The sequence below is a fragment of the Lucilia cuprina genome, chromosome 6 (genome assembly GCF_022045245.1).
Source record: "Lucilia cuprina isolate Lc7/37 chromosome 6, ASM2204524v1, whole genome shotgun sequence".
Lineage (NCBI taxonomy): Eukaryota > Metazoa > Arthropoda > Insecta > Diptera > Calliphoridae > Lucilia > Lucilia cuprina.
In genome coordinates, this window is record NC_060954.1 from 14,378,739 (window position 1) to 14,392,661 (window position 13,923).

Genomic DNA, 13,923 nt, shown 5'->3' on the forward strand with positions numbered 1-13,923 from the left:
GACTAGACTATAGACTAGACTATAGATTAGACTATAGATTAGACTATAGACTAGACTATAGACTAGACTATAGACTAGACTATAGACTAGACTATAGACTAGACTATATACTAGTGTCGACTAGACTAAAAACTAGTTTATAGACTAGTGTCGACTAGACTATAGACTAGACTTGACCTTGCTATAGTCTGCAAAAGTTCGTCCAAATATCTGATAAAAATAAGATTAGATCTATGGTTACTTGATATTGAAGTAGTTTAACCATGTCTTTATATAAGCATACCTTCCCTTTTCAAATAGTAATATGGCGCACAGCACATAAAATTATGATTGTTTACAGATGGATATTTTTCTGCTGTTTTATATAATTTCATGTTCTTAAAGTGTCAAGTATGTAATAAAAATAAATAAAATGCTAAATTTTCTAAACAAAAAAAAAATGTATATAAAATAAATTTAAACTGCAGATATTGTTTTTGTAAAAACTAATGATGATAAATGTGTAACTGAAAAAGCAATTGAAAATGATTTATGAAGAAAAAGAAACCATGAGAAATAATTGTATAAAAACATTAAAAAAAAATATTTTGAATAAAACTTAAGAAAAACACAAACACCCTAATGACATTAACTAGACGGGTTAAGCCTAACAATAGAATACTTTATTAAACAATTACCCATCAAATAACTAATTTCATAAAACCAATTATCAATTTAAAAGCATTATAATTTAATTTTAACTGATTATTTGTTACAATCATTACTTAGATACGTATGTATGGGTGTATGTGTGTGCAGCAATGTGTGCAGCCAAGAACCAATTGTTTTATTTTATTTTTTTGCTGTGCTCTTGTTATAACTCTAATTACCATTAAAATAACATTTTGCAAAAACTCAAAATGAATGGAAGGAAACAAAAAAAAACTATTCGCTTGTCTGCACTACTCAATGTCGCAAACATCTGTGCTCCATTTAAGTTTTACGCACGCATTCGTTTAAACACTTTTTCTGTACCCCCTTTTTATTTCATAAAAGAAGAACAATAACAAGTTGTGGTGTAGTTGCACAGGGGAGAAGTGGTAGGGGAGAAGATCTGTTGAAAAAAACCATTTCACCCAACACCACCCATCCATCATTCATGTAAGAAGAACATCAATAAATTTCTATCAAATGGCAATATTCTACTTAAAAATGAAAATATTGAGGTTATGTTCTTGTTTTTTTTTTCATAGTTCTAGAGAAAATGGAAGAGGCAGAAGGGAAAAAAACTGAAGATTATTAAGGGTAAACATAGTTTTAAACTGGAACTATTCAAGAGATCTTAGCTCCATTTTACAGATCTAAGTTGCATGAGTTAACAATGGATAATACTCGTTAGAACCTCAATGTTTGGAAACCAAAATCGAGAAATACAAAAAATAGAAGATTTTTAAGGGTAAACTTAGTTTAAGTTGTTAACTGGAACTATTCAGGGTTCTTAAATCTAATTTACTGATCCAAGTTTCAATTTTTAACAATAGGCGATACTCTGTAGAACATAAATTAAGAATGGACTATACTCGGTTGAACATCAAAGTTTGGAAAAGTCAAGAAAAATTTGTCAGGACTAGAGGTCGTTAGAGATCGTTTTCCTTGTTATGATTTCTAAATACTTTCCGAAATTTCAGGAAATTTGATCTTCTAGAACTTACAATATGCCTTACCTTTATCTGAATCTAATACAGAAATGCAAAGATCAGTAATAATAACTGGAACTAACAAGATATCTTAGCTCCACTTTACTGATCCAAGTTGCATGAATTAGGAATGGATGATACTCGGTAGAACATCAAAGTTTGGAAATCAAAGTCGAGAACATTGATACGGCTAATTATTAGAAATCGTTTTCCCTGTTATGATTTCTTGATACCCGCCAAAATTTCCGGAAATTTGATCTTCTAGGACTTACAAAGATCAGTAATAATAATAACTATAAACAAACAACTTTAGTTTCTTTGTTTCTCTAAGGATTTTGTGCGATTTTTCTTCAACAATCTCAAGGATTGTTCCCTAGGTTAGGTTAAGTTTAGGGCGAATCACACAATTTGTGTGTGTTTACAAGATCAAATTGCTGATCCATAGTATGTCCTTAGTATTATTACTGTTCCTTAGCTATGTGTTTTCTCATACTTTTACTTGACGAATACTTAGAACCGACCCTTTTTAGAGAGCTGATTGATTCAGGACCTCAATGATTATGAGATCCTGAGAAATGGAATACTTACAAGATGTTGTTTAAAGCAGAGACGACTCTTGTCGCAAAATTTTAGACAATCTCTTTGGTTAACCTTCAATCAAAATGTGTTGAAGAACTTGAAATAGTCGATATTCGAACATTTAGGATTAGGAAAAATTCATGTCGTTTCAGGTTCCTAAGAAATGAAGAAACTCTCTTAAGGTCTTTCATCACAATTGTCTCTCCAATATCTTGTGATCAAATTTGAGACAATTGCTTAGATCAACCAAGAATGTCAAAATGTGCAAGAGAACTTAAAAAACTAGATTTTTGATCTCCTAATAACTATAGCTTAAGGATGAGGGAGTTTAAATGTTTGGGCATAGAAACTCTTTTACAATGCAATGCCTTCTCAAAGTCGATTCTACAATGTCTTATGATTTGATCGTTCGGTCAACCATCTATCAAGATGAGCGATAGAACTAGAAACGGTAGACGTTTGAATTTCTAACAACTTTATCTTAAAGATACAGAAGAAAGGTATTTTAAGATAATCACGACTGGCAGATTGGGATATGGGAAAGATCACAGCAAGCTGCGGATATGTTAAGAAAACCCCGAGGTAGTGTCAATTTTCGGGCATCGAAACACGATTACAAGGTGGAAGCTATAGCTTTTTTAAGTCAACACCCCAACGTTTGATGACAAATATCACACAATGGCTTTACTGAACCATCGACAAAATGTACGAAAGAATGTAAAACGGACGATTTCTTGCCATGCAATCTTTATCTTAAAATTATTTAGGAGCAGTAGTTAAAAGGCAGCGACTAGTGTCGGGAGAGGAATGGAAAAAACTGCAACTTGCTGCAGAGCAGATTAAAGACAATCACGACAAGAAAACCCCTACTCAGTAAATTTTTAGGCATTGAAGATGTGTTGACTCTGCAATGTGTCATGGTCAAACTCGAGACAATCGCTTCGGTGACTATCACTTTTGGCAGAAATTTCCGCAAAGGTTAACTTACAATGATTCAGGAGCAGGAGGCAACCACAACTGCGGTTACGGATGTGGTTACGGAATTTCCAGACATCAAAATACTCTTATAATGAGTAGTTGAAGCAATGACTTTTTGAAGTCGACTCCCCAGAGTTTGATAAACAAAATTCAATGATCAACTTGAAATATTTACCTTCTTGATTCACTATGAGTTTAATTTTCGTATTAAACTAGATCTTGATCATTTAGAGAATTGAGGAGTTTCGCATTGGTACATAAACTTCCTTTTGGACAAAATTTAGCCTTGAAACTTAAACTTGTACTGAGCAACGATTGGGATTCTCGCGTAAAGAAGATCTAGGTCTTGGATTTGGTGCTACTTTATTTATTTGATCAAATTTATGCAGAATGTCATCTGATTTGACAACCACTTTTGTGGTATTAAATTTATTGCCTCTAAACAATAGAAGCTATCGAAGAAATTCTCTTCGTGAATATCTTTACAAGATTTGCGATTTTAACTTATAGGATTTAACTTATTCAGAAGCTGAGAGAGATGTCAATAGTCAGCCAACAGGATGGACTTTTAGGCGCTTTATTAGATTTCATATATAAAGGTTACTTTGCGTCGCTATAGCATCTACAGTAACATGGATTTTCAATCTTTATGAAACGATATTTCTAAAACCAGGAGCGACTCATTGCCGCTCTATTGTGCTTCTTAAACATCGGTGGCAATGTACGTATATGGAATTTTCGTTTCAGTATATAAACACCTCGCTTAAGGACTTGAGCTATCTAATCTTTGACCATTACTGTCTCGTTGTTTTCACTTGTATAAGATACCTTTCATCCATTTCCACTCAACCTAGCATACTTCTCATTCATCTGACACATTCATAAGAGAAAAATGTACAACAGTTTCACTATAGGTATACGGGTTGTCAAGGCCTCATGTATACCCCTACATTCATTCTGTATCATATACAATTAACATCAACTCATTTCCAACGCTTAGTCGCACATCCCGAAAACTAACCATCCAGGACACTGCTCTGCAGGCAACTAGCAAAACGTAGTACCAGATAAGACACATGTCAATTCATCTAAGGAGTAAAACGTCATCAGCAGTTTATAGTCCCATCTGAGAAGAGGCTCCCGAGATTGCAATACTCCAAAATATAGGTCAAACATTAAGGAAACCTGCCCCGGAGAGGGATAATATCAGATAAAGATCTTCCTCACGCACAGCTTATTATGGAAAACTATTGTGCTGATAACAACCAAACATCTGTTGTTATATCCACACATCTTCCACAAACTGTAAATACTGGTAGTACCTCATTATCCAGGTATTGCAATACACCAATATGTGGGTCATATATCAAAGAAACCTGTCCCGGGGAGAGATAAAAATCTTCCTCATGCTCATCTTATTATGGCAAATGATTGTGCTGATAACAGCTAAACATCTGTTGTTATATCAACCAATCTTCCACAAACTGTGAATACTGGTAGCACCTCTTTATCCCGGTATTGCAATACACCAAAATGTGGGTTATACATTAAGGAAACCAGTCCCGGGGAGAGATACAATCAGATAAGGATCTTCCTCACGCACAGCTTATTATGGAAAACGATTGAGCTGATAACATCTAAACATATGTTGTTATATCCACAAATCTTCCACAAACTATGAATACTGGTAGCACCTCTTTATCCCGGTATTGAAATACACCAAAATGTGGGTCATATATCAAAGAAACCTGTCCCGGGGAGAGATAAAGATCTTCCTTACGCTCATCTTATTATGGCAAACGATTATGCTGATAATAGCTAAACATCTTTTTATAATTGTTATTCACAAACATAATCCACAAACTGTGAATACCCCTAATGTTATAAGCACATCATTCTAATGCCCTTTCTATGGGGGTTGTTTAAACAAACGATTTTCTTTTCGTTGTTGTTGTTGTTCCTTTCATTTTAAGTGTAACATGTGCAATTTACTGTTCACCTGGGTCTCAACGAATGTCGCATCGTTAGCCTGCCTAAACGTTAATCGTTTTATAAGAAAACAAAAAAAAAAACAATCATTCAACCAACCAAACAAAGATAAAAAAGGGTAAACAAAAGAGATTCTTAACGAGCAGTCCAAAGTTGTAGTATTGCACTTGTTTTTTGTTAGTACTGATGGTGGTGGCTAAGTGGTTCATTAAAGAAACCATAAAAGAAATGTCTAAACCAACAAGTGTTGCAGTTTTTTTTTCTACAGAAGAATGTTTTTAATGTTGGACTGCTGGTCAATTTCCATACAATAGCTATACTATGATTAAATGTTATGTTAATTTCTTGGGAATTGTTTGTACTATTTACTCGTATATTCTATGATTGATTGACATGATGATAGATTGATTATGATGTATCAATTTCCTTATAGATTTGCCAACCGCACCCCTTATTGTTTTTTTTTTTTGCTCTAGCTAATTTAATTACAAAAACACAACAACCCCTATCCCCCCACCCCTGTTACTTTGTTATTCCTAATAAACTAAGCACCTGATACCATTAAAGAGTTTTCTCAGGCCTGGCTGTCATTGTTCATACATACATCTCTGCACAAGCGCTTAACTATTTTCATTCATTCCTAGTAATAAATGTGTCAAATGCATTTGTTTATCGCTACTTAAATAGAAGATTTTTCCCAAAGATTATTTTTATTATATTCCAATTTGTTTTTTTATACCCTTCACTTTCGTGAGAAGGGTATATATAAGTTTGTCATTCCGTTTGTAATTTCTATAATATAATTTTCCGATCCTATAAAGTATATATATTCTGGATCCTTATATATAGCGGAGTCGATTAAGCCATGTCCGTCTGTCTGTCTGTCCGTCAGTCTGTCGGTCCGTCTGTCTGTCTGTCCGTCTGTCTGTTGAAATCAGTTTTTAGAGGTTCCCAGATATCGGCGAGCTCCGAATCTTCAATAATTCAGTTAGAGATGCTTTCGAGAAGATCGCTATTTAAAATCAGCAAAATCGGTCTATAAATAACGGAGATATGAACAAAAATTCGAGATAACCTCTGAAAATTTCATCAAAAAAGCCACATTTTTTTCATGCTTTGTTAAAAAAGCAACAACAACACTGTGAATTGGATAAAAATGTGCGTGTGGAGATGTATTTGGTTTTATTCAGCTGTGTATTTTTGTATGTTTGGATGCTGTTCTGTTCTCACGAAGGTAAGTGGGTATAACAAGAACAAGGATATAAAGCAGTAATCTGTTGGTAATACAGCTCATATTTGTTTGAGGGTGGTAATACAGTTTGACCTGTGGTATTACAGTACAACGGTTAATATTTCTTTCTGCTCAAGTTTATATTTGTTTGTGTGTATGTTATGTGTGACATGTGTGCAGAAATAATAAAAATAAATAATAAAAACTGTTTTTTAAAACATACTTGGTGAAGGGTATATAAGATTCGGCACAGCAGAATATAGAAATATTACTTGTTTTTTGTTATAATTTCTTCTCTAGCAAACGTTTCATTCTGTTTTAATAATCAATTACGGGGGCGGTTTGTTTGTATGCAATTTTCTGCTTTGTATTCATTTGTCCAGACAGCTGTCAATACCCCTTTATTTTAACATTTTTTTAACAGCGCTGAAAAATATCATATGGCAGCTTATGTTGTGACGTTTTAGTTTGGGGTGTGTAGTTAACAAACTGCCGTAATTACGACAAATTGATTAGGCATGCCATTGTGGCACCACTCATTATAATTGGTTGGGAATTAGAAATTGGGTTTTACGAAATGCCATTTTAACTGTCAAATATAAAGAGCTGTCAAACATAAATGGTAGCTAAAGATTATTCGTTTATTTTCTTTTAATGTGAAAGATTATCATTTTAAATGGCTATTTTGAAAAACAAAAAAATGTCCCTCTAGACTTATGATCTTTACTCAGTTATTGAATAACACGAAACCTTAATATCAGAAAACATTCTTAAAACAGCTTCACACGAGCTCACAAATATTATGATCTGTCAAAATTATGTTTAGAACAGTATGGATGGGATCGTCTAAACGCCATTTGTAATGAAACCATCACACATTGAGAGCAAAATACGGATTGGAAACTTTGACAGTCGTATGGATCTTTTCTTTGTTTGAAATGATTAAAAAATCATGCAAATCGCATTATATCAGGGATGTATTTTTATGTAAACACATACAAAAAAGTGAAACAGCTGTTTCCATCTTACTTTGTTATAACAATCGTGTAGACACAAAAAATATAAATCATATGACTTTTTTAATCCCTTTTTTTGTTATACGTATGGAATTTCATTTTACTTCTTCATTAGACTTTACGTACGAATAGTGTGATCGTGTAAAGTACCCTTTAGTTTTATTAGGTTAAGTTCGTTCATAGCCTTAGAAATCTTTCGCTATTTGTCATTTTCATCAAAACTAATGGATCTTAATTCAACAAATTAGATTCGCTTATCTTGAGGAATGTTTAAATAAAAAATACATTTTCTCTCCATAATTTGGCCGTTATCCGGTCCTTAAGAAAACTAAGGGGAACTTAGTAAAGTTCGGATATAAAATTCTGTGCAAACTAATTTTGTTCATAGCTGTACATATCTTTTGCTATTTATCTTTTCAAAAGCTTCCTTCCCTAATCCAGACAATCCATAGTTCATCTACTTAATATTACCGTTCTACGGTCCTTGATAAAAAACAACGTGTACAAGTACCCGTTTCAAAATATAACAAATAGAAAAGAATGTGTGATGCACATATATACGATAGTCCAGATCTCAAGAGATTTATATTTTGTTTTCTAGAAAGACAACTGCAACTAACCGGAAATTGAATAGATTATATATCTAAATAACTTCTTCCACAATTGTCTGTATAGGATCTGAGACATCTTTCAGAGAGATCAGATGATCAACCTTAAATGTTGATCGTATATTCCGAGAAAGTGTGAATGCGGAGTTAGACTAAAAACTCGGACATGTACTTAGCCACCCTTTTTAGACAATTTAATCATCTATATACTTCTATATAGACCGTAGTGTAAATGCCGATTTAGACTAAGAACTCGGGCATGTATTTAGCCCCCCATTTTGAACAACTTAATCAGCTATAGAATAGTATATAGTCTTAAGACCGTACTATATACTTAACTATTAATCATGCTATAGGATTCAACTACAGATCAGGTTTTAGCCTCAAGTTTGTATTAATATTTCAATCATGGACGAAACTACAGGATCAGCTACTGATCTGGATATAGCTGGTCTCTGATATAATCTCAATCACAGACCAAATTATCAGCTCAGCTACAGAGTACACTAACGGCTGAATGATAAACCAGACTTTACGTTTAAATATAGACTTAACTATAAGATAATAACTATGAAACAGATTAAAGGCTGAATTATAGAAACGATTATTAGATCAAATACTGATTAAGCTATAACCTTTTGGTTGTACTACTATCTCGATTATAGACCAAATTATTGAATCAACAATACATCTAGATGTTGGATATAAACTCAAAAAAGAAAAGAGCAGATTATCACCCAAACTATAAAGTGCAGACTATAGGTTAAATTTTAGATCAGACTATAGGTTAAAATATAAACCAGATTAAATATGTTAAATTATATATAACAACATACTATTGGCTCAATTATTGAACAGGCTATAGTTTCTAGTTTATACTATTATCTCAACTATGTACCGAATTATTATCTTAACTATAGAGTAGTCTATGTAGTCAAATATAGACCAGGTTATAGGTTTAAATATAGGCCGGAATATTTACTAAACTATTACAAGTTTGTAGCTCCCAGCTAATGATAAGATCATAGTATTGTCTCAACTATTGATCCGTTTATAGCCTCGATTACATACTATTATCCCAACTATGTACCGAGTCTATGAAGTCAAAAATAGATCAGGCTATAATCTTAAATATAGAGCAGATTATAAAGTAAACTATAACCTTCAACCTTCATAACATTAACCTTAAGTCTCCGCCATTATCTCAACCATAGACCATAATATTTGAACGACCAAAATTTTAAATCAAACTATATATTCAAATATAGACCAGACTATATACTAAGATATAACTAAATGATAGCTCTCAACTATTGAACAGACTATATGTTAAGCTATAGATAAGATAATTGACTTAACTAATGATCAGGTTATAGCCTCTAGTTTGTGCTATTATCTCAACTATATACCGAATTATTGTCTCAACTATACAGTAGTCTATGAAGTCAAATACAGATCAGGTTAAAAGTTTAAATATAGAGCAGACTATAAACTAAACTATAGTAAGACAATAGCTATTGAAAAGACTCTAAGTTAAACGATAGATAAGATCATAGTATTGGCTCAACTATTGATCCGTCTATAGCTTCTATTTATGACTAATATCTCAACTATGTACCGAGTCTATGCAGTCAAATATAGACCAGTCTATAAACTTAAATATAGAGCAGTTTTAAAACTAAACTATAGACCTCAATCTTTGGCATAATCTCAACTACCAAACAGGCTGTAGTCACAACTTTAGCCTTAGGTCTCTGCCATTATCTCAAACACAGACCAGGCTATTTCAACGTTTATAATATTAAGCATTAATTAATGAAAAAATCCAAAATAACTGATTTTTAATAATATTTTTTTTATAATATTCAATTTCTGTACCTTTCAGTTTTGTTGCATATTGCGACATTGTTGTGCTTATGGCATTTTTAGTAAAACAACGAAACTAAATGAAAAATGTTTTTGACATTTTTCTAATTTTCTTAAAAAAAAAATAATGAAAAATATCAGTTTGGTTTAAGGTTACAGCAACCCAAACCTCCGTAAAACGCAAACTATAACCCAGTAAAATTTTATTAAATGATTATCTTACTTGTAATACAAATATTGTATATTTAAAACAAGTAATATTTCTATATTCGGCTGTGCCGAATCTTATATACCCTTCACCAAGTATGTTTTAAAAAACAGTATTTAATTATTTTGTATCTCTGCACACATGTCACACATAACATACACACAAACAAATATAAACTGTAGCAGAAAGAAAAAAATTAACCGTTGTACTGTAATACCACCGTCAAACTGTATTACCACCCTCAAACAAATATGAGCTGTATTACCAACAGATTACTGCTTTATATCCTTGTTCTTGATATACCCTTCACATACAAAAAAATACACAGCTGAATAAAACCAAATACATCTCCACACACACATGTACATGATTATCCAATTCACAGTGTTTTTGTTGCTTTTTTAACAGAGCTTGAAAAAAATGTGACTTTTTTGATGAAATTTTCAGAGGTTGTCTCGGATTTTTGCTCATATCTCCGTTATTTATAGACCAATTTTGCCGATTTTAAATAGCGATCTTCTCGAAAGCATGTCTAACGGAATTATTGAAGATTCGAATCTCGCCGATATCTGGGGACCTCTAAAAACTGATTTCAACAGACAGACGGACGGACAGACAGACGGACATGGCTTAATCGACTCCACTATCTATAAGGATCCAGAATATATATACTTTATAGGGTCGGAAAATTATATTATAGAAATTACAAACGGAATGACAAACTTATATATACCCTTCTCACGAGGGTGAAGGGTATAACTAGTTTTATATAGAAAAAAGTATTAACAATTTTTTTAACTTTTTTATGATAAGCATTCCTGGAATATTCGCGAATTTGAATTTAAGGATTTCTATCATCAGATAATGTATCAAACAAGGTTTATATTTAACTAATTTATTAAAAATTTCCAGAACAATAACTTGAAGAGCTCAAAATTGTAGGAATTAATGCGAATTTTTAATATTCACTTTGAAATTTTTGGAATATTTTGAAATTTTTGCTAAAACTTTTGTTGAGTTGCTGTCTTATTGAAACTAGTTTTAGATAGTATAACAATTCATTAACATTTTTGAAATTAGCATTCCTGGAATATTTGCGAATAGAGAATTTTTTGAATTTAACGATTTTTGTAACTAGAAAATATATGAAAAATGTTTTATAGTTGAATATTGAATGTTTTATAATTGAATAGTTTGAACAGCTCAAAATTGAAGAAATTCTTGCGAATTTTTAATATTCCTTTGAAATTTTTGGAATATTTTGAAATTTTTCCTAAAATCTTTCACTTCGTTCCTGGATTATTCGCGAATAGAGAATTTTCTTGAATTTACAGTTTTTTTATAAATAGAAAAAATATATTAAATATAGTTTTTACTTGAAAACTTTATTCAAAATTTCGACAGTAAGGATTTGAAGAGCTCAAAATTTAAGGAATTTTGGCGAATTTTTAATATTTTCCTTTAAATTTTTGGAATATTTTGAAATTTTTATTATTATTGTTCCTGGAATATTCGCGAACAGAAAATATTTCAAAAATATTTTTTAATTAAATACTTTATTAAAAATTTCCAGAACAAAGATTTGAAGAGCTCATAGTTAAAGGAATTCTTGCGAATTTTTAATATTCTCTTGAAATTTTTGGAATATTTTAAAATTTTTATTAAAACTTTTGTTGGGTTGCAGCTTCAAATTAAAAAATATAAATTTTTAATGAAAAACATTTTATATTTTCTTTCATCTACCTAAAAACCGTTTTTAGTTGATAGAATTTGTGATTTTTTTTCTATCATAAAATTAAACTAAAAACAATTTCATAAAATGACAGCTGACATTAACAGCTAAGTTGCAACAATTAAATCAAATTTAATCTTTAATTTAAACTGCTTTAAGATTTCTATTTATCAATCAATTAATTTTTTAATTAAAATAACATCAAAAAAAAAAATAACTACAATTTATTTGCAAATAATTTTGGATTAACACTCGTTTAACTCCTTTTTAATTAAACCGTTTAACTCCTTTTTACAAAAGCTTAACTTTTTAATTAAACCAATTAAAATATTAATTATCTGGCCATAAATTGAACACGGTTTTCATTAATTTCTCTTCCTGGTTTCCTTATGAGATTTTTTTGCTTCAAACATGGTCTATAACTTATTTACATATTTTTTTAATTACAATTTATTGTTTTTTGAAAATAAATTGCTTAAAGTTTTATTATTGTTGATTTTTTCTTTCTCGCTCGGAGTTTTTTGTTTTCTATTATTTTACACAGGACAAATGTTGCCATATGTTGCAAACATCGGTGGGGGTTATTTTTTTTCGTTCTTCTTACATTTTGTTTTTTTTTCTATAATATTTATGACTTGAGCAAATATTTGTTAAATAATAAATTTAGGTTACCATGTGTAAGAAATCAAAATTAAAACAAAGTCATTTTATAAAAAAATATTAAGATTTATGTTTCAGTTTATACAAATGTTGGTATTTTGGGGAAAGAAATTCCATAAGAGAATGATTTGTAACATTTCCTTTTTTTAAATAATTAAGAATAATCAGTATTAATGTTTTTTTTAACATTTTTTTCGTTTTAGGTAAATACTTCTTTGACTTCAATTAATTCAACTTAAATTTTCTAAAAATTGTAAGTATAAATTGCACTTATAGAAAAATCATTTAAAATCAATCAATTTTAATCACTTCAAAGAACTTTAAATCAAGTTCGAAGGACCAATTAGCCACAACAACAAAAGTTATAAAAAATGAAAATTTAAAGACTATAAACGTACTATTATATTAGACTATGGTGAATTAGATCTACTTTATTACATCCGATTTTTTAGATATCATGTTCTAATAGTTGAAAAGAAACAATTAATAGTTTGCACATAAAAGAGAATAATATTCCTCCCTAATTACGTTGACTATATGGTTCTTGTGGTCGCCATGAAAACCAGCATTTATTTCTAATAAAATGGATCATGATTACCATCTCTGTGACAATGCAGATCGAGCCCTACCAAGATAAATCACTTATTATAATAACAATTCAACGTAATGTTATCACTCATAACGATATCAATTCAACGTGATGTTGTGCCAAAGTTTGAACTCAACTAAGAAGACATTTCGACTTAATAACACATTGAACTTAAGAGCCGTGTTTGACGCAAGGCGGTACAGATATACAGTTCTGGGATCTTCTAGCGACTTTATCGATGGCATAGCATAGGTGCTTGCAAGGCACTTTTTCTTAGAACAGTGTTTGCGGCCTTATCATCGCAGACTATAGAATGTTCTATAGTCCAGACTATAGAATAGCCTATAGCCTAGACTATGAAATGGTCTATAGTCAAGACTATAGTATAGTCTAGAGTACAGACTTTAGAATATTCTATAGTCCAGACTATAGAATAGTCTATAGTCCAGACTATAGAATAGTCCATAGTCCACACTATAGAATAGCCCATAATCCAGACTATAGAATTGTGTATGGTCCAGACAATAGAAAGATTTTAGTATATAGAACATTCTATAGTCCAGACTTGAGAACAATCTATGGTTTAGACTAAAGAACAGTTTACAGACTGTAGTCCAGACTATAGAATATACTATGGAACAGTCTATAGTCGAAACTACAGAAAAGTCTATAGTCGAAACTACAGAATAGTCTATAGTCAAGACTATAGAATAGTCTATAGTCGAGACTATAGAATAGTCTATAGTCGAGACTATAGAATAGTCTATAGTCGAGACTATAGAATAGTCTAT

At 31.3% G+C, this 13,923-nt stretch overlaps 1 protein-coding gene across 2 annotated transcripts in view; it reads left to right on the top strand.

Moving 5' to 3' along the window:
* Positions 1-13,923, top strand: part of LOC111686224 (protein CBFA2T2) — a 65,014-nt gene that overhangs the window by 11,273 nt on the left and 39,818 nt on the right. Inside the window, exon 2 of one of the 2 annotated variants that reach the window (XM_046953999.1) lies at positions 12,747-12,796. The exons of the other annotated variant lie outside the window; for it this stretch is intronic. The gene's annotated coding sequence lies outside the window, so the exon portion shown is untranslated. The remainder of the gene's footprint in view (positions 1-12,746; positions 12,797-13,923) is intronic. 2 annotated transcript variants of the gene reach the window in all.